At 31.7% G+C, this 20,324-nt stretch overlaps 1 protein-coding gene and 1 long non-coding RNA gene across 3 annotated transcripts in view; one reads left to right on the top strand and one right to left on the bottom strand.

The window, feature by feature from the left end:
* Window positions 1-2,373: 2,373 nt before the first annotated feature.
* Window positions 2,374-3,558, bottom strand: LOC126888100 (uncharacterized). The gene is made up of 2 exons (XR_007699385.1): window positions 2,741-3,558; window positions 2,374-2,671 (listed from the first exon to the last, which is right to left on the bottom strand). It is a non-coding gene; the product is annotated as an uncharacterized LOC126888100 (long non-coding RNA).
* A 264-nt stretch (window positions 3,559-3,822) lies between these two features.
* LOC114327376 (lipid droplet-associated hydrolase) overlaps window positions 3,823-20,324 on the top strand; it is a 42,710-nt gene continuing 26,208 nt past the window's right edge. Inside the window, exon 1 of one of the 2 annotated variants that reach the window (XM_028275971.2) lies at window positions 3,823-3,989. The gene's annotated coding sequence lies outside the window, so the exon portion shown is untranslated. The remainder of the gene's footprint in view (window positions 3,990-20,324) is intronic. The other variant, XM_050656127.1, reaches the window with a different exon arrangement.

Genomic DNA, 20,324 nt, shown 5'->3' with positions numbered 1-20,324 from the left:
TTGTCACAGCCAATATCACTTCTTTAAACTCCCTTCCCCCCTTGTCACTATGGCCATAAAATTGTTTGCTCCTAAGATGCCTACTTTTGCATGTAGCTCCGCTCTTTCGTCATTAAACTTTCTGAATTCAAACACGCAGTGTTCTGCTGTGTCGCTTACTCCGCAATCTACGCAACTATCATCTATTGCCTTGCTTATCCTCTCAAAGTATGCTCTAAACGATCCGTGTCCTGTAAGGAATTTCGTGAAGAAGTAGTTCGTACTTATTTATATTTGCACTTCACCCACTCCTCCACGTCAGGTATCAGAGTCCTTGTCCATGCATGCTAACATGCTAACCACCAAAATATAATATTACAAAAATATGAGGGCAAAAACCCTTTAAAATTAATCCGTCAAGGAAACATTGATGAAATATGCTAACTTAAGCATGGATGTGTGACGCCTCACAACCCGGCCTAATTATTCTCGATGCTTCCCGGGGTTACGAGTAAAGGCCAGACCTTCCACGGCGATTCGAGGCGACCGCTGTCAGAGTATTTAAGAACAGGAATTCGAGCACAGGCCAGTCAGTCAATGAACGAGCCGCGACGCGTGATATAATTGTATTCGAATCCGATTTAATGAAATGTATATATTAGTTATCGAAGTTATTATGTTTAGTTAATTAAATCATAAATTTGAGTTGTAAATAAATTAGATGTGTTAGTTGGTGTTATTTGTAATTATTAAAATAAATAAGTGATGTAAATAAAATAATATAAGTAAGTCTTCCTTTATTTAAATTAAACTTAGTGCCTAAAGATATAGGTAAATAAATAAAATAGTAGAGTCAATCGCGTAACAGATGTTTAAGCCACCATATTGTCATGTAAACAAGTCGTAGCTCAGATGGTACCGAATACATGGTACATGGAATATTTTAAACATCCATGGTTAAGTTAGCATATTTTATCAATGTTTCCTTGACGGATTAATTTTAAAGGGTTTTTACCCCCATATTTTTGTAATATTATATTTTGGTGGTGAGCATGTTAGATCACGTAAGCACTGATGATGATTGCTCAACCAATCGAAAACTAGTTCTGTGATGTAGCGTCTTTTAGGGATTTTAAATATATTCCTTTTAAAAAGGATTTTATTCGTTTTTTGATAAATCATTTTTTAAATTTTCTTTCCCAAAATTGTCTTGTACTATAAACCTACCTTTGCTGTGACCTTTGCCACAGATGACAGATGCCTAGACTCCTGCAGTTATTCAGTCAGGAAATATCAATTTGACGTTTTAACTAAAACCTATTGCCGGTTGGCTGGCAGTTGCCCATTTAAATAAAAAATACTTTATAAACATGCCCCGGAATCTTATATGAACAAACTGGGGAATTTCCCCCATCACTTTCACTACCGTCAGCTAATAAAGAGAAATGACAGCCTATCTCGCTCACGAAGACTTTAACCAATCATTTATGTTAACGCCATATCTGAATGTCATAAATAAAATAATCAAACGAGGCTTAACTCGGCAATGTCAATTCTGTCAAAAGTAATGACAGTTAGTGGAAAAAATTTTCCATTAGTTTACAGTTTTTATTTTTTATTGTATTACCTTTAACGATTTGTTCTTAGTAATTTCAATTTAAGTTGGTTCCTTATCCTTCGTTGATAAAGTGTAGTTTTGTTTTAGTTACGAAACGAAAGAACTTTTGTGTTGTGTTAATAAAAAAACTGAACATGGTTTATTATTGTTGTGTACCGTTGTGTACAAATCATAGAAAAGTTAGAAAAATGCGTAGATAGGTAAATAGTAATTAGTTTATAACTGTTTTATCTGAAACAACAAATAAATACACGTACCTATATTTAGAAAAACATTGTCATAACTTTTTTTATATCCCTTTTCCTTACTAAATTTTATAGCAAAAATAACATATTTTTGTAACTTGGGAATTCCGAATAAGGTAAAAATTTACTCTAAGGGTAGACCTTGAAAATGCCAATTTTTTTATGGACTTAGCCTGAAAAGTGGAAAAAAGCAGACATTTTACTGTTTTCTTTGGGGGAAACTGGTAAAAGTGCCCAAAAATCAAGAAATATTTGAAAAAAATCAAAAAATGTAATAGTAGCCAAAAAAAATTTACGTGAAAAGGATACAAAAGTATATAGAATGTCTTAATAAAATATAAGTAATTGAAGCATAATACATATAACTGATTTTTACAATCAAATTATGAAAAAATACGTAATATTGGTTAAAATAATATTTTTTTTGTCATATTTCAAAACAATATGGCGGACAGGCGCCGAGAGGTCAAATTTGACAGTGTTGCCAGTTTTAACCTTTTAAAGATTTAAAAATTTAATAAAAATTACTTACAAAACAGCTATAGATCGATGCAATTTGAGAGTCCAAAGCCAAATTCGTGGCTTTAAATGTAATAAAAGTTGCCACCAACATATTTATTTCCTCTGCCTGCAGTTTACTAGCTTCGAAAGAGGCCTTTTCTTTGTGAATATAGGTATTAAAGCCACACCTTAATTGTACTTAAATTTACTTTCGTAACACCTACACACCATTTAGTCTCACTTCACCTTTATTTAATGATAAACTGGGCAGATTGCAATTGGGCGCAGGCGGTCTGAAAGGAGGAAGGCCTAACCCTTCGGTCCAAACCTAACTTACGGGTATTATATTGAGAGAACCGCAGGAGGTATTTGACCGCTGAGCGCAATCACAACCCACCCGATAAACTAACTTCACTTTCACAAATTTGTATATGATGCAACAGACAACGCCCAAATCCAGGGCGCAGCACAAACAACCGACCTAACAAACTAAAAACTAACAATAAACTGTTTAAAAAATGCGTCAATGCATGCATCTACCAATTTTTCAAAAACAGTTGCCAAATTTAGAGGTTTGCATAAATATTCCAAATCAATGGTACGCTTAAATGGACAAAAATCGATGTTTTCATGTGAAATTATCTTTTGTCATTCACATGGCAACATGGTTTCCCGAAATCAGTGACAGTACATAACCATGAAATACATAAAATTTCATTCCAACCTTGAAAGTGTATTCTGGGAATCCCACAGAATTTATTTATTAAAATATAATCATAAATCACTATAATATTAATAAACTTGATGTAATCTAACCTAACGTAACGAAACCTAACCAGAACTAACCTGACCCTTGTAATAAAGCAGTCATTTTGTGTTAAAAATGCGTCAGAATAAGTAAAATGACATATTTAAGAATTGAAAAATTGTAATTTTCATAAGAAAACATATTTTATATAACTATGGCAACACTGTTAGGATTCTCCTTCTTGCGTTTATAAAACGGTTGTCATTCCTGTCGTTTCTTGTTGTTTCATGGTATATAATGGCGGAAAATGGCGGCGATTTTTAAAAATAAGACATATTTTAAATTGCAATTACATGAAAAGTAACGCCCGCCCCCAATAAAAAATTATTGTACAATTATCAGTAAGTGAAACAGAATTCATTGGTATAAATTTCATATCCGTAATCCGTCTACCCATTCAGTAAACTAGAACCCCGAATAATTTATGAGTATTACTTAGATATTATTTAAATAAAATACTTTAACAAGCTTAGTAAGTTCTGGTATTTTATTTTAATAATATAGGTGAGATTATAAGAAGATATTTTAATTAGTAACGAAAGGGCCCGCAAGAGGCGCTGAACGGATGAAATTAATGCTTGTCCATTTAAATTTCCCGCCAAATGGTGATTAGTTAACACTACGGTCGCAAGTGGCGAAAGGAACCAAATTTTTACAGTGAGTTGCCTATCTATCCGGTAATACCATATTATTAATCTATGCTTTATAAAGGTCAGCCGGTTGTGTAAAGTTCAAATTTTAGTATTTTTTTTTATATAAATGGTTACAAATTAAAATAAATACCCATTTGTATTTGTAGGTGATTAAGGACGGTGAACTCTAAGTTTAGTGTGAAAATGTAAGTAATAATTTGAATAAATTAAGGTCAGTTATAACAAATCTATTAGATAGTTAAAACTTTCACAATTTATAAATAATTAGAGTTAAAACTTTCAGTTTAGTAAGTTTAAACCAGTGAAAAAACATATATTTTAATAAAAATTATTTTTAAGGTAACTTATATTTTTTAATTGAACACTTTTGATCTAATTGTATGAAGTATCTCACAATAAAACACTGAAAACTTTTGTTTTCAATACTACCACAGAATTTATTATAATGTCACTTTTGAATTTATTCGAAATAAATTCAGAATTTGGAACTGTTCATTAAAAGAATGATTATGATCTAGAAGTTGAAGTGCCTATGTAGAATCTGTTTTTTTATAGTTATAAAAGCCCTTTTGTGTTCTGCTATCTGTTTGTCAAAGGTTCTGCCAGTTTGACTGATGTAAGTTTTTGGGTCAACACATCGCTGCCTAAGAATTACAAGGTTGTATGATACAAAATGATGAAACTGAGAAAAATAACTTTGAATATTTTGACCCTTAGATTTCGTATAAAACAAAGTATATTTGCTTTTGCTTTAAACGTAATAGTTAAAAGTCAACTACAAGAGCACATTTAAAAAAGAATGAAGAAAAAATATTTAATTTTTCCCATATTTTTATTGAAAAAATAAAATAACATCCCACATAACAATTATGTTCGCATCATGTTCTAAGCATATTCCACCAACATTCGTCGAAGTATATTTTTTTTAGTATATGCGTAGTATAAGCATAGCATGTACAATAAAAACATTCTAAATTTCATGTTCTTTGCACGTGCTTCAAAGAATATCCTTGCACCGAATAAACTTAGCACATTCATGTACGTAGTATCTCGGAATGTTCGTAAAAGTTTATTCTTAGAATATACCTTAATCGAATATTCTTAGTATATGCGTAAGTATATGCAAAAGTATATGCTTAACACATACTTGTATATACTTTTAAAATATCTTAAAAAGAATATACTGTATGTACCTATAGGAAGAAGATTATCAACTTCGCGTTAAGAATAATTAATAAAATTTAGGTACAAATTGTATTTGTATTTTGGTAGGTACTACTGAACTATTTAATTCATTTTTTTAAACCGTTTTAATTGTATGGTAAAAAAGTTTAAAACTTAATTCTATTGAAGAAAAATGAGAAATTCTCGTTTCGTTTTTAATTGAAATGAATATACCATTTTTATTTGAGTTTATACCATAAGTATTTTTACCTATAATTTTCGGGAATCCGGAAACTGCCATTCATTGTCATTCTGACCTTTGCATTGCATATTTTATACCTGCAAGGGAAGGGGGTAGGTATAACAAAAGGGCAAAATATGAAAATAGTTTCCAGTACAGTTATGTCTACGCTGTTAGGACGAAGTATTTGTAGCTACAAGGACTAAAACATTTTTAAGAACATAAAAAGCAGCTTGAAAATAATAAATTCATATTGGTACTTCAATATTTCCTAAATACCTAGTAAGTAAAAGTATGTATATAGATACCTATAAATATTAGTAATTTACATACATATTATATATATTTGGCTATTATATAATTATTATATAAGCAGCATTTTTATTTTGATGTGCACATAATAACTAAATATATTACTTATATTTTATATATAGGCTACTTACCCATATAATATTAATTTATTATACATAGGTACCTATATAACTAACTAAAGTTTATATATTTTATACTTACTTTTTACGTAATATTGTAGAATGTAATAACTTAATTCTCATATGCAATTAGAATATGTAAATATAATATATTAGTAGAACCTAGGATGAGATTAGGTGATGTTGAAAACATACTTCTGAGGAATATAGCACATCCTTGGAATATTCTTCCCATATACTAAAAATATGTGCGATAGTACATTCTAAGTATATACATAGAAGGTATATAGCACTTCCTGGGAATATTCTTCCCATATACTAAAAATATGTGCGATAGTACATTCTAAGTATATAACTAGAAGGTATATAGCACTTCCTTGGAATATTCTTCCCATATACTAAAAATATGTGCGATAGTACATTCTAAGTATATAAATAGAAGGTTTATAGCACCTCCTTAGAATCTTCTAAAAAGTATGTTCTTGGTATATACTGAAAAGAAGTGCGGTAGTACATTCTAAGTATATACATAGAACGTTTAAGTACTGTAATGTAGTATATACTCAGTATATGCTCTGCACATTCGCAATGGTAATTACGCATATTCTAAGTATATACTTTTTCTGAAAAGTATGTTCTATGAATCTACTAAGAACATGAAATTGTTATGTGGGATAAAACTTTGCAACTCTAACAAAAAACGAAAAATGCAAAAACATGGAACATAAATCTTTGTAGCATTATCTTCTGATCAGCAATCTCAGTTTTGCTGTTTATGTTTAGACATGTTGGAAAACATGTGAACATAAAAGTATCTGTCTACTTCTGGCGTCCACCTGTACATAGATTTCAGAGCTTCCACCTTGTTTTGTGCCAAGGTGATTTAATATCATTTTTGTTCATTGACATGGGTATTTCGTCATTTTCAGCAGTATGTCTCCTCCCAGTTCGTTGTCTTACATTGGTGATTTTGTATTCACTCTTTGAAAATGGAACTGCAGTATAATTCAGTTTTGAGGAATAGGTTAAATAATCCAAAAAATTTTGCTGTTTCAATTGAAGTATTGTGTAAGGCTTTCTTGTGTTTACTTTCAAAAGGACTCTTACTAACCAAAGTGGAGAAAAGTATTCAGATTTTCTCAAACTGCGTTCAATTGCACTGTGAACTGAATCGACCTCTTGTATGCAGGAATGTCGAATGTTCAGCTACTGAAAACTTCATTTGAATTTTCTTTAAGCTCGTGTTAGTTTTTAAAATAATATATGTACAATGGCAAAACTCATAAATTTATTGCGATTTTGCAGAACGCAACTATCGCTCCACAAAGTCAAATCCTCCAATAACGGCTAGTCTTCTACAACCCTTTTCAGGATTCTGTATACAGCACTGGCAATATCATTCCCAGCCCGACCATGCATTGCCTCTGACCATACCGCGCAATAAACAGTCCAGTTTATCGAAAAGTGAGCTGTCATGTTAAACACATTTAGCTTACTTTTATAAAAGAAATTTTTGACGTCTCATTTTGGACATGTCAATACATTTTGTAAGTCAAAACACAGTAAGTACTGCCTTACCATTTTCAATGTCTGTATTTTTCTCTTCTGTCATTAAAAGTGCAAGTATTTTTCATGTTCCTTTTTCTTTTCTCCATTAAGGGTGTTTTCTTTATTCATGCAGTCTATTTCAGCACATAGGTCACATAGATATTTTGGAGGTTTATTAAATGAATAATTGAATTCAGTGCAAAATATTTTGCGATAAACATTAATTTTTACTGGAGTCAAGTCTTTATGAAATTCTCGTACATAGGACCATGTTATAACTGAGTTTGAAAAGTTCACTAAAATTTTGCGAAAATCAAAGTCCTATGTTTAACATATCGCACACCTAGTTCAATAGTGCCACAAGTGCAAAACACAATATTCTCGAGAAATGAGCAAAACGTTCTGTAGTAAACGCGTTTTGCCCTGTAAATAATTTATTTTGAGAATGACTGGCTTCAAAATTACAATTTAGGTAGCAAATTATACACTTATTGGCTGGATCTTATTACAATTTATTAAAAATAAAACGTTATTATTATTTTGATAGTTATGGCGATATTGCATTGTGAAGAAAGTCATTTATAAAACGATACCTAGGAGATACGGCGGCAATATAATGAAAAAATCAATTTATTTTTGCAGTTGTGGCCGTATTGAATTATATCGGTTGTATTGTGGCAGTGTATATTATCGCCACATCTCTCTTGATTTTTGCAGTTGTGGCCGTATTGAATTACATCGGTTGTATTGTGGCAGTGTGTATTATCGCCACATCTCCCAGTTATGGCCATATTGCATTTTCAAAACCTCCAAAAACCCTACAGTGAAATACCGAAGTAACTTACTTTATACTTATCCAAAACAATATTTTAGTTCAGGCTGTATTGCATTAGATGGGCCATTATATAGGCAATATTTTACAGCCTTAACCCAAAATTCGAATTTTTTGCAGTTGTGGCACAATTGAACTAGGTGTGCGATATGACTATGTTGCACTCTTTACATATTTTCACAACATACACCAATGATTTTCGATTAATGTTAGAGCATTGCATGCATATATTTTAGATTTACAAAGTTCTATGGGTGCCTTATGATACATAGAACATTGTTGTATTAAAATTGCTGAATTGCTTGTAATAGACAGCGACATGTCAGCTTGTAAACACCACTCTGTAATTGCTTTCTCTTTCGTCTCTTATTGTTCTTGATGTATTGGCTTATCTGCATATTTAAAATAAATATCTTAAGCTATCTTTATTAGAATCTATAGGTTTGTTCGTAGTACGTTCCAAACGATCAGCAACCGTTGCCAACCATCAGACGCATGCGCAGTTAACAGTTAGCGTTGCGCAGTTAACAGTTAGAGTTCGTAGACTACGAACGCGCATGCGTCTGACGGTTGGCAACGGTTGCTGATCGTTCTACGAACAAACCTTATATAAATTAATAAATTGATAAATACAGATAATTCTGAATGACCAATTTGAGACAAACAGCTTCCCACCCCTCAACCTATTCGGTTAGAGACTTTAAAGTGCAGACACATAGTAAACTACTTATATCACTTAAGAAAGACACTCTGCCAAAATAGCTGTAGTGACATAGTTGTAATAAATTTTGTGGAAGTATAGAAAACAAACGTTTTCAGTGTTTTATTTTTAGATAAAATGAAATTCCATCAAGTAACTGTCGAATCCATCAATAGTCGAGGAAATGAAGCTGAACAAATGGCAAAACCTCGCAATTTTTTCGTCCAGCATCGATTTGTACAAAAATTTGGGATTAGGCTCATTTCACCCTCTAGTTCATTTTCTATATTGAGCCGTTGTACGCTTTTGGTTTTTTAAGGATGAAAACTACCCCTAATTGTAAAAAATTATAAAATAACATTTTAAACTTTAATATTGTCAACATTTGGATTTTATTAGTTACATAATGATTGTTTTATGCTTTAAGATATACTATCATAATTTATTTATTATTCATTTACGGACCGAAGTCCATTAGTACATGATACAATTATAATTTTTTACAATTAAAATGTCACACAAATTAGAAAAATAAGATCTAGTAGATACAAAATTGGTAAATACATAACAAACAATAATAAAGAATAAACTTACTTGCTCTCATTCAACAATTGAGAGCTAGAACATTTTGAAATTGACAAATACAACTTATCCTAGAACAAAGACAATAACAGTAGTTGACAAATCAGTCTTGAAATTAGAACATTAAGTTAAGTATAAATATAATTGTGTGGAAAACGCAGTAAAGTCGTTCACAAAGAAATCAATTTGCGGAGATAATGTGTTTGCTAATTTAAGAGTTTTAGAGAGATAGGAACTTGAACTATAATTTGTGCGGTTAATGACCTCGTGGAAGGTGGTCACAGAACGGGTGGTTCTTGAAGGTACATGTAGACCAATTTTATTTAAAAGTGGGATACAGAATTTATGACCATGAATTAAGTTATATAAGAAGCAAAGATCTTTATGTTGACGACGACTCTGTAATGAGTCAAGTCGAATAATTTGCAGTAAAGACTCATAACTTTGACCAGTGAGATGCATCTTATAAGCATAATAACGTAAGAATTTACGCTGAACTTGTTCGATTTTATTAATATGACAGTTATATTGAGGTGACCAAACACATGATGCATAATCTAAATGTGGTCTAACCAAAGAACAATAAAGAAATTTTAAAGAACGACCAGTCGTAAAGTCATAGCTGCATCTTTTAACAAAGCCAAGCATCTTTAATGACTTAGAAACCATGCTATTAATGTGTAGGTTGAAATTTAAGTTAGTATCAAGAATAACACCCAGATCTATAACTGAGTCAACTAATTGTAACCTAGTGTCCCGTATAAAGTAAGAATTATTCTCAAAGTGTCTTAGTCGAGTAAAAGTTATAGCATGGCATTTGTTTGCATTTAAGTCCATACCATTAAGTGAGCACCATTCCACAAGACCATTAAGATCTGATTGCAAATTGTAGTGATCCAAATCAGAGGTAATTATGTGAAATAATTTAAGGTCATCAGCAAATAGAAGAAATTGAGCAAAATTGAAGCTTTTATTTATGTCATTTATAAATAAATTAAAAAGGATAGGTCCTAAGTGGGAGCCTTGAGGTACACCCGATGTAACTATAATTTCATTAGAGAAATAATTCTTAATACGAACTATCTGCCTTCTACCTAATAGATAATTTCGAATCCAACTAAGCAGAGGATCAGAGAAACCCAACTGTTCGATCTTATGTAACAATAACGTATGGTTGACTCTATCGAATGCCTTGGAAAAATCTGTATAAATCGCATCTACCTGTTGTTTACTTTCCAATGCTTCATTTAAGAAGGAGGTATAATTTAACAAGTTCATTTCAGTTGATCTCCCCATAACAAAACCATACTGTTGTTCAATGATTACATTTTGTATAGTAGGCTTAATTTTGTCACATATTAAACTCTCGAATAGTTTAGGTATAGTATTAAGGATACTAATAGGTCTGTAGCTCTGTACCCCGCTTCTATCTCCATTCTTGAATATCGGTGATATAAAACTAACTTTCCAAACGGGAGGGAATTCACTCGTTTGTAATGATTTTTGAAAAATAAAGAATAAGGGACGAGCAAGATTAAAACTACAGTATTTCAGTAACTTGGGTGGGATTCCATCAGGCCCTGGACCCTTATGTATGTTTAGCTGGGATAATTTGGTATATACCTCTGAAATAGATAAGTCACAACCAGTAATGTTGAAACTAGTGTTAGCCCTTGCACTATTTGGAATAGGACATTCGTCCTCACTATATACTGCAGCAAAGTACTGAGCAAACATCTTGGCTATGGTAGGACCATCGGAACTGGTTTGGCCATTATGGTTTAAAGTGTTCGGAATGCTATTATTGTTCCTTTTAGAATTTACGAACCTCCAGAAGCTTTTAATGTTACTAGGAAGTGTATGTTCAACGTTTGCTACAAACTGATTGTATGCTTGACCTGATAAGGACTTGCATATCGACCTCAGTTTATCGATTGCATACGTCAAAATAATTGTCAAAGTTAATTTAAATTTGGAAATCTCTCCGAAAAATATTAATTTTTGGCGGATTATTTGATTTATACCGTTCTAATTTAGTTTGTTTAGTTTTGTTAAACTTTTCCTTATTTAGTTTACATTTTGAAAGTGTTCATAAGTTAAACGTTACTTGAAAACTCCTCTATGGAGTCATCTAGTGGAGGCGAACCGCCTGATATTGAGAATTCGATGGATAGTAGCTGTGATTTACAAGATTTAAATGGATTTCTACCCAACCAGCCTCAAAATAAGATAAGTAGTAGTATTAATCTTAACAATATTAATGAAAAACAAAATACTTTAGTAAACTCAGATCAACCAGAAAAAACCAGGCCTGTTTATTTATACGAAAAAATTGATTTAGGACCTTTTTACATTTTCATTGAAAACTCCAGTTTAAATTTTACAGGAAAATTAAACGCTGTTAAAATAGGCGAGATCCTATTTACGTTACATCCAGAAATTGAAAATTATATAAAAAAAATTGACTCAATCGGACGCAACCGAGTTAGGGTCTCATTTAAAAATTATAGTAGCGCAAATGCTTTAGTTACTTCCAAATTCCTTATTCAAAAAAATCTGACCGCATACATTCCAAAATTTCAATTGTTTAAACTAGGTGTAGTAAGGGATATAGATTCAGATATATCGGAAGAATATCTTAAAAATAGAATAAAGGAATTTGATCACCATTGCAAATTCTCGGTTGAGTATGTGAAACGAATAACAAGAAAAATAGTAGCAGATGACAAAGTAATATTTAATCCAACAAAATCAGTTATTGTGTCTTTTAAATGCCAGAATATACCAAAGTATGTAGTAATTAATCATGTCTTACACACTGTTGAAAAATACCAGCAAAAGGTAATTATCTGTTACCACTGCTATAGGTATGGGCACATGAGTAAGCAGTGTAAAAGTAATCCTCGCTGTTTTAAGTGTCATGAATCTCACCTTTCCGATTCTTGTTCTTTATCATCGTTTAACAAAAAATGTCTATCCTGTGAAGGTGAACACTTCACTAATGAATGGGAGATATGCCCAGAATTTGATCGCCAAAAGAAAATAAAACATTATATGTCTGAAAACAGCTTATCTTTTAAGGAAACAATTAAACTCTTTCCTAAGATAACTTATGCATCTATAGCAGCCAATAATTCCTCAATAAATTCTCATCAAACTCCAAATATGAATGCACCATCCTCTTCATATTCCTTTACTCAATTGTCCACGTCTCAAACATCTTCCAATCAGTTCGCTCTACCTTCAGTTTCAAATAGATATACAATAATAAAACCACCAAAATACAAACGACCTATCTCTTCCTCACCAGACCAAGTAACAATGGAACATCAAAAAATAATAAAGTTAAACCCCATGTCCAACAGACCTGGTGGTATTATCACCTCTTCTTCGTATCAATCTACATTTAATCCAGAACAAGGATCTAAAATACATGAACCATCAAAAGAATTAACAGAATTAATATCAAATATAGTTACAAGTATTATCTCTAATATAAATCACAAAAATTTTGAAATTCCAGAAAAATCAGTTCTAGTAAATTCAATTCAATCAGTTTTAAGTTCTCTCTTATATAATAATGAATAGATTGGTAATTTGTCAATGGAATTGTAGATCGGCTAACTCTAATAGAGAAAACCTTATCCACCTATTAGAAGACCAGAAAGTTGATATCGCATTATTATCAGAAACTAGATTTAAACCAGAAAAGTATTATAACTTTCACGGGTACAATATTGTCAGAGACGACCGCTTTTCAGTAACTGTTGGCGGTGGCTCAGCAATTTTAATAAATTCAAACCTATATTACGAGGAAGTCACCATGAAAGTAGATTTAATAAACGTCAATAAAGTAGCAATAAAAATAAAGTTTAAGTCATATACTGTCACATTTATATCTATGTATGTTCCCCCAGGAACCAAGTTATTGTTACAACAATGGAACAATTTCATAACATCTATAGAAAGACCATTTATAATAGGAGGTGACCTTAATGCTCACCACATTGCCTGGGGCCTAGACAACCAAACAGATATGAAAGGTAAAATCTTGATGGACTGTATAGACGATAATAATTTAATATTCAAAAATGATGGCTCTCCTACTTTCTTTAGGAACTTCTCGAAATCGGCAATAGACCTGACCATTTGTACTCCTGACTTAAACCACCTGATCACTTGGAAAACACTTCAAGACCTATTTGGTTCAGACCATACACCTATAAGAGTAGAGTTAGAGGATCAACCAACTCATACATATAATCCATATTCACAAAAGTGGAATTTAAAGAATGTCGACTGGAAATTATATGAACAGTATTCGGAAGATGTATTCTCTCAATTTAAAGATATAAATTCTTATGAACAAATTTTGCACAATATAAATACAACTGCATCCTACTGCATCCCCAAATTTAAAATAAAAAAACCGACTTCCAGAGGAAAATACTGGTGGGATTTAGAATGTGAAGAAGCAGTCAGAAGAAGACAGGAAAGTTTTTGTATATTCAAAGAAAATCCAAACCATGAAAACCTACTTAAGTATAAAAAAGATGATGCACATGTCAAGAAGATCACTAAACAAACTAAAAGAAATAGCTGGAGAGATTATGTCGGATCCCTAAATAGGTCAGTCCCTATTAAAGATGTATGGTCAAAAGTTAACCGAATAAAAAATAGAAAAACAAAGAACAAAGTCCCTGTTATTCTGTCGGAAGCTTCGTGGATAGAAGAGTTCCATCAAAATATCACACCGCCGTCTGCAGAATTAGTAATTCCTGATTTACAACTAAATGCTCTGTACGACTATCCAGAACCAATCCGTTTCCTAGTCAAACCATTTTCTGCCACTGAACTAAACTTTGCGTTGAAGAAAAACTCAAATTCAGCACCAGGTGCCGATAATATCCATTACTCGATGCTATCAAATCTTTCAAGAATTGGTAAGGCTGCACTACTAAATATATATAATGAAATTTGGATGCGCCGCATAAAGATTCCTGACGATTGGCACGTTTACACTATTATCCCGGTTTTAAAACCAGGAAAATCATCAAAGAATTGGGATTCTTACCGTCCAATCGGTCTGGCTTCCTGTATACTAAAAACATATGAGAGACTTATTAAAAACCGTCTGGAATTTTGGCTAGAAAAGAACGACCTATTACCAAGAAGTCAGTTTGGTTTTAGAAAAGGTAAATCCACACAAGATAGCCTCTGCCACTTTTTAATAGACATTTATAGTTCCTTTACTTATAAGAAAGCAGTTAGTGCTTTGTTCTTAGATATAAAAGGGGCTTACGACAACGTTAATCTTCACATACTATACGCGAAAATGTTGGAAATAGGAATACCCGAGATAGTAACATGGAACATCATTAACTTATACATTAATCGAGCAGTTCACGTTAGATTAAATGGAGATCAATCTAACTCCCGATACACATCTTTGGGACTACCTCAGGGTAGCATCCTAAGTCCTATATTATATATACTGTATACTGCTGACTTAGAAACTAAACTTCCTCAACACATAAAAATCCTACAGTACGCTGATGATGTTGCGATATATGCAGAAAATAAGTCAATAGATAGATGTAATAACTACCTTAAATCGACATTGAATATTATAAAAAAATGGGCTACCGATAATAACTTAACAATATCAGAGAGTAAATCAACCATTGTTACCTTCACTAAAAAACGATATGTTCCTCAAAGCCATCTACAATTTGATAATACTAGTATTCCTTATAAAACTTCAATAAAATTTCTTGGCGTATTTTTAGACTCCAAATTAAATTGGAAAGAACACACAAATTACATATTACGAAGAATGGAAAATGCAATGAATATCATGAAGACTGTAAGTGTCAGTAACTGGGGAGCTGATCCAAACATATCAATATTACTATACAGAAATTTGATAAGATCAATCTTAGACTATGGATCTATTTTTTATGGCTCAGCATCAAACTCTGTACTCCAAAAAATCGAGAGGATCAAAAATAAGGCACTTAGGTTATGCACTGGTTATCTTCGTAGCACACCTATATTGGTCATGGAATGTGAGCTTAATGAACCTCCACTTTCATTACGCAGGGAATACCTAAGTGAGAAATTTATAGTTAAAACAGCGGTTAACGATAAACTGCTATTAAATAAAATTGTTCATTTAACCACCTCATACCTAACTCATTATTACTGGGAAAAAAAGAAACTGCTTTTAGTTGTGGAAAGCTTCCTCAACGTTTCTAATTCCATTGGCGACATACACCAAATTGAACAAAGCTCGTCTCGAAAGCTAAATTATGAAGATTATTTATCTCCAGTTAACTGTCATTTAAGTAATATTCGTGCGACAGACTTCCTTACTAAAATAGACCACCTTCAGTGTGTACAAAAAAACTGGGGGAGTTATCAGAAATTATATACGGATGGTTCAAAAATGGAAGGAAAAGTTGGATATGCTATATATTACCCACAAAAAAGTATAAAAATAAACAACAGATTACCTGATAAAATGACAATTTTCACAGCTGAACTCATTGCAATCAAAGAAGCATACAAAATATGTATTAATCAAAAAGAACTCAATTATGTTATATTTACAGACTGCCAAAGCATTGTAAAGACATTGAAATACAATGTACATAATTTTGCAGAAAATTATATCATCAGTGACATCATAGCAATGAACAGTGAAGCTTTGAAATCGGGCAAAAATATAATATTGTGTTGGATAAAAGCACACATTGGTATAAAAAACAACGAAATAGTAGATGATCTGGCTAAAAAAGCAACAACGAAGGAATCCACTCTGCATACTTATCAACTTCCTATGGGAGACATAATTTCTATTATGAGATCTATCAAACGGACGAAATGGCAGGAACAATACAATAATTCAGACAAAGGAAATTATTACAAAAAAATCCAGCCTACACTTCCCATCAAGACATGGTTTAATCAAGTTTCCAACAAAGGCTTTATCAAAACTATTTGTCGAATAAGAAGTAATCACTGTCTGACTCCAGTCTACAAAAGAGAAATAGGACTTGTAGATAATGATGAATGTTTATGTGGAGAGCTAGCTGATCTACAACATATGCTATTAGAATGTCCTTTACATTTTATTGAAATATCAAACTTTTTTGCCAATCTAGTTCAAATTAATGTACAATTTCCTTTTAATCTTATATACCTTTTACAATCAAACAATCTAGATGTTTATAAAATTTTGTACAACCATGTTAATTGTTTAAAATTAAAGCTCTGAGAAAAAAAAAATAAAAAAAAAAAAAAATAATTAAATAAAATAAAAAGTTACTAAGATCTAAACCTCCGCGAGGTTGAATCGGGTTTAGGTCTTAGCGCGATAAAAAAATATACAAAAAAAAAAAAAAATAAAAAAAAAAATAAAAAAAAATAAAAAATGTAATAAAAAAAATGTTAAAAAATATAATAAAAAAAATAATAAAAAAAACAGAGTAAAAAAAACAGTAGTACTAATAGTTTTAAATTTAGATACTAAGCATATATTTTGTAAAAGAGAGAATTCAAAACACATTGACTGGCCAGTTGGTTGCTTAAACCAGTGCCAATAAAACATAAACACACACACACGCATATCGACCTCAATCTAGAAAATTCATTATAGTCTTGAGGTAACCTGGTCACTTTAAATTTCTTATGAGCTTTCTTTTTAGCAATGATGCAGTTTCTTAACTCTCGGGTATACCATTTAGGAAAATTGCCGGTATAAAACTTTTTCATTGGTACATAAACATCGATAGCGCCATATAAGACATCATAAAGTATATTGACCATATCATCTAAACTTTTGTCTCTGAAAATTTCATCCCAGTATATTGTGTCTAAGTAATCAGAAATACCTTGAAAATTTGCTGATTTAAAGTCGTAGAAAAAGCCTTCAGCTTTCATTTCATCAGTTAAAACATCTCCGCGGTTTAAATTAAAGCATAAAGGAGGGTGGAAACTATCGGGGTCAACTAATCCCTCATCAGCTTCTGCGACAATGCAATTTTCATCATGAACCAAAACTAGATCAAGTAATGAGTTTACATTATTATAGATGTTATTGCGTTGGAAAAGATTTTGATAGGAACATATATGATTCATAATATTTATAGCATCTTCTTCGATTAAAGGAATGTCTGGAGCAGAAATTGCCGTAGAACAAAAATTATCATGAGACCAAGTACAGTGTAGGTTGAAATCCCCTGCAATACAGAAATGAGAGGTGGGAAATGTATTTGAAAGATTATCGATGCTGTTATTGAAAGAGATATATTTTTCTAAAGCAGACTTAGGAGGAAAATAAAGCGCTCCCACAATAAGCGGACAATTAGTACTGCCAACAGCCACATATATTTGTTCTATACCTGGAAAAGATTCCAGCAGTCTACTAGGGATAGATGAGCGCACTGCAATTAGAACTCCCCCCCCTCTGCTCGCAGTACTAGTGAGGTGAGAACGGTCCTTTCTATATATTACATAATCAGTAAGATCAAGTTCTGAGTCAAATATTTGGTCATTTAACCAAGTTTCAGTAAATATAATTATATCATAACAAACTCCCTGCGAATTGTTTCTAATAACACGAAGTTTAGTGCGCAATCCACGACAATTTTGATAAAAGATAGAAAAAGGAGACTTATGAAGATGGTTAAAACTTAGTTTTTTGTAACAATTTGAGGTACACCACGAATATACTTAATTATTAAATTTTGTTCGCCCTTGGAAGTCCGGTCTTGTAGTTGCGTCTTCATATTTTTCTCATAAGCTTGCTGTTTTGGAGTTAGATCAGGAGTTATGAATACATGCGAACCTTTTAATGCTGAACGGCCTTTTAATATAGTTTGGACATCATAATTACTGGGTAAGACAACTTTAAGGCTTCTGTTACCAGACTTATTCTTCTTTCCTACTCTAACAGCCTTTTGAATAGGTATGGGCTCATTGGTAATTTTCATAAAAACTGACTTTACTGCTTCCATATCGTTGTTGGATTCAGGCATATTAAAGATCATCAAATTATTTGAGCGTTGTTGACGTTCATAAATTTCTGCAAGAGTATTTTCATCCGACGAACTATTCCCTTTTAAATTGCTTTTTAATATTTCAAGTTCATTTTTTAGTTCCTTGGTTTCCTTATCTTTTTCTTTCCTCAACTGCTTAATATCATTTTTGATGGTATTCACTTCTATGTTTAGTTTGTCAATCTGTTGCAATAAAACAGGTATTTTCTTAAATGCCGATCGACATTCAAGACAAAAATATACTAGAGTCTTTTTCTGGATAACTACAGCTCTCAATTCTGATGCACATAGACCAGTGCAATTATCGGTGGCATGCATTGTTAAATGACAGCTATCGCAAGTAGCGGTTTTGTCTTCATCCTCCAAAGAATTTTTACAAGTTGAACATTTACTGACCATAATTGTTACTGTTTAATTATATTCAACTACTGGCCTATGGAACTTGAATAAATCGAGTTTTTGTCTGCTAATGAGGTTTTACAGTTTTTGTTATATGTTTATAAATTCTGCAGGAAGTAATTACATCAAATTGATGCACAGAAGACACAATTTGGAAAATTCAACAATGGATCTTGTACAGAATTTCATACAGTTTCCTTTGATATAAAAATCAATATTTATTTTAAAGTATTTACCAACAGAAGACAGGATTTTGAGGAGCACTTTTTACACATCAACTCACTTCGACTGTGACAATATACATAATATTTCAATTCTTAAAACCACCCTTGTTGGAGCTATATATAAAAAATTTACTTATCCTAAAAGAATAATTTCGGCTTGCATCGATTTACATAAAAATTTTCGGATTAGGATCATCTCACCCTGTACTTCATATTCTATATCATGCTTAAGGGCGTCGATTGTTTTAGGGATGTAAACTACCCCTTATTGTCAAAAATTATATAAAAACATTGTAAACTTTAATATGGGTAAAATTTGGTTTTGATTGGTTAAATAATGATTGTTTTATACTTTAGGATATAATATCATAATATTTCAACCCTTAAAAACCACCCTTAATACCATTACAGTTTTTATAAGTAGATATTTTAATAGATCTATACAGAAAAAAAGTAAAATTAAAGAATTACAAAAACATTTATTTACACAAAAATACGAATTTACAAATATGTACAAATACAAATAGTTTTTTAGTCATCTTCCAGAATACGAACCGGTTCTGTGGTATTATACATACATTGAAAATTATCCATAAGCGGACTATCCGAATATTTCGAAAAAAAAAATCGTTTTATAAACATAGCTCCTTCATTTTTGGCGATAAAAAGTTCTTTTAAAAACAACTTTGTAAAATTTTTGAAGAGTTATAAGACTGTGTAAACTAAATTCCGTAAGATCCCTTAGATTTTAATTAGGGTGGGTTTAAAGGGCTCGAATAAGGGGTGTTTTCTCGTAAATAGAGGTTTTAAACAGCTATATCTCGCTAACTGTTCTATGTCATGAAAAACTATGCACAAGGGAATTTTAGCTGTTAAAAAAGCTACAATTTAGTAGTCCATCATTTTTTTTGTATCTCCAGTATTTTCGGAGATATTTTGAAGTAAAAGGTGAAAAATGGTAAATTCCAAAAAATTTATTTTTCTTTAAACCCAAATTTTTCTAAAATTAGGCCTTTTAAATAGGTCAAACTTTTTGGGTGTATTGATAATACATTTATAGAAGGAATTACAGAAAGGTGAAGACCAATTTTTAATTAGGAGGGTAGTTAGGGTGTTGTTTTCACTGATTTTTTCATAGAGAAAAGCAGGTACCGAATTTTTTTTATCATAAGTCGCTTAATTTTCAGGCTAGAAACTTTTTATTATTATTTTTTGAAAGGCCTAACTGTATACTTGAAAAAAGATAATTTACGTTTTCCTCGAAAAATGCAAAGTTTTTCCGTTATTATACTTTGAATATTTCAAATTATGCATTTGACGAAAAAAGCCAACATGTA

Source organism: Diabrotica virgifera, chromosome 7, assembly GCF_917563875.1.
Source record: "Diabrotica virgifera virgifera chromosome 7, PGI_DIABVI_V3a".
Classification (NCBI taxonomy): Eukaryota; Metazoa; Arthropoda; class Insecta; order Coleoptera; family Chrysomelidae; genus Diabrotica; species Diabrotica virgifera.
The sequence above is the reverse complement of the archived record's forward strand: the minus strand, read 5'-3'. Positions and strand labels throughout refer to the sequence as shown.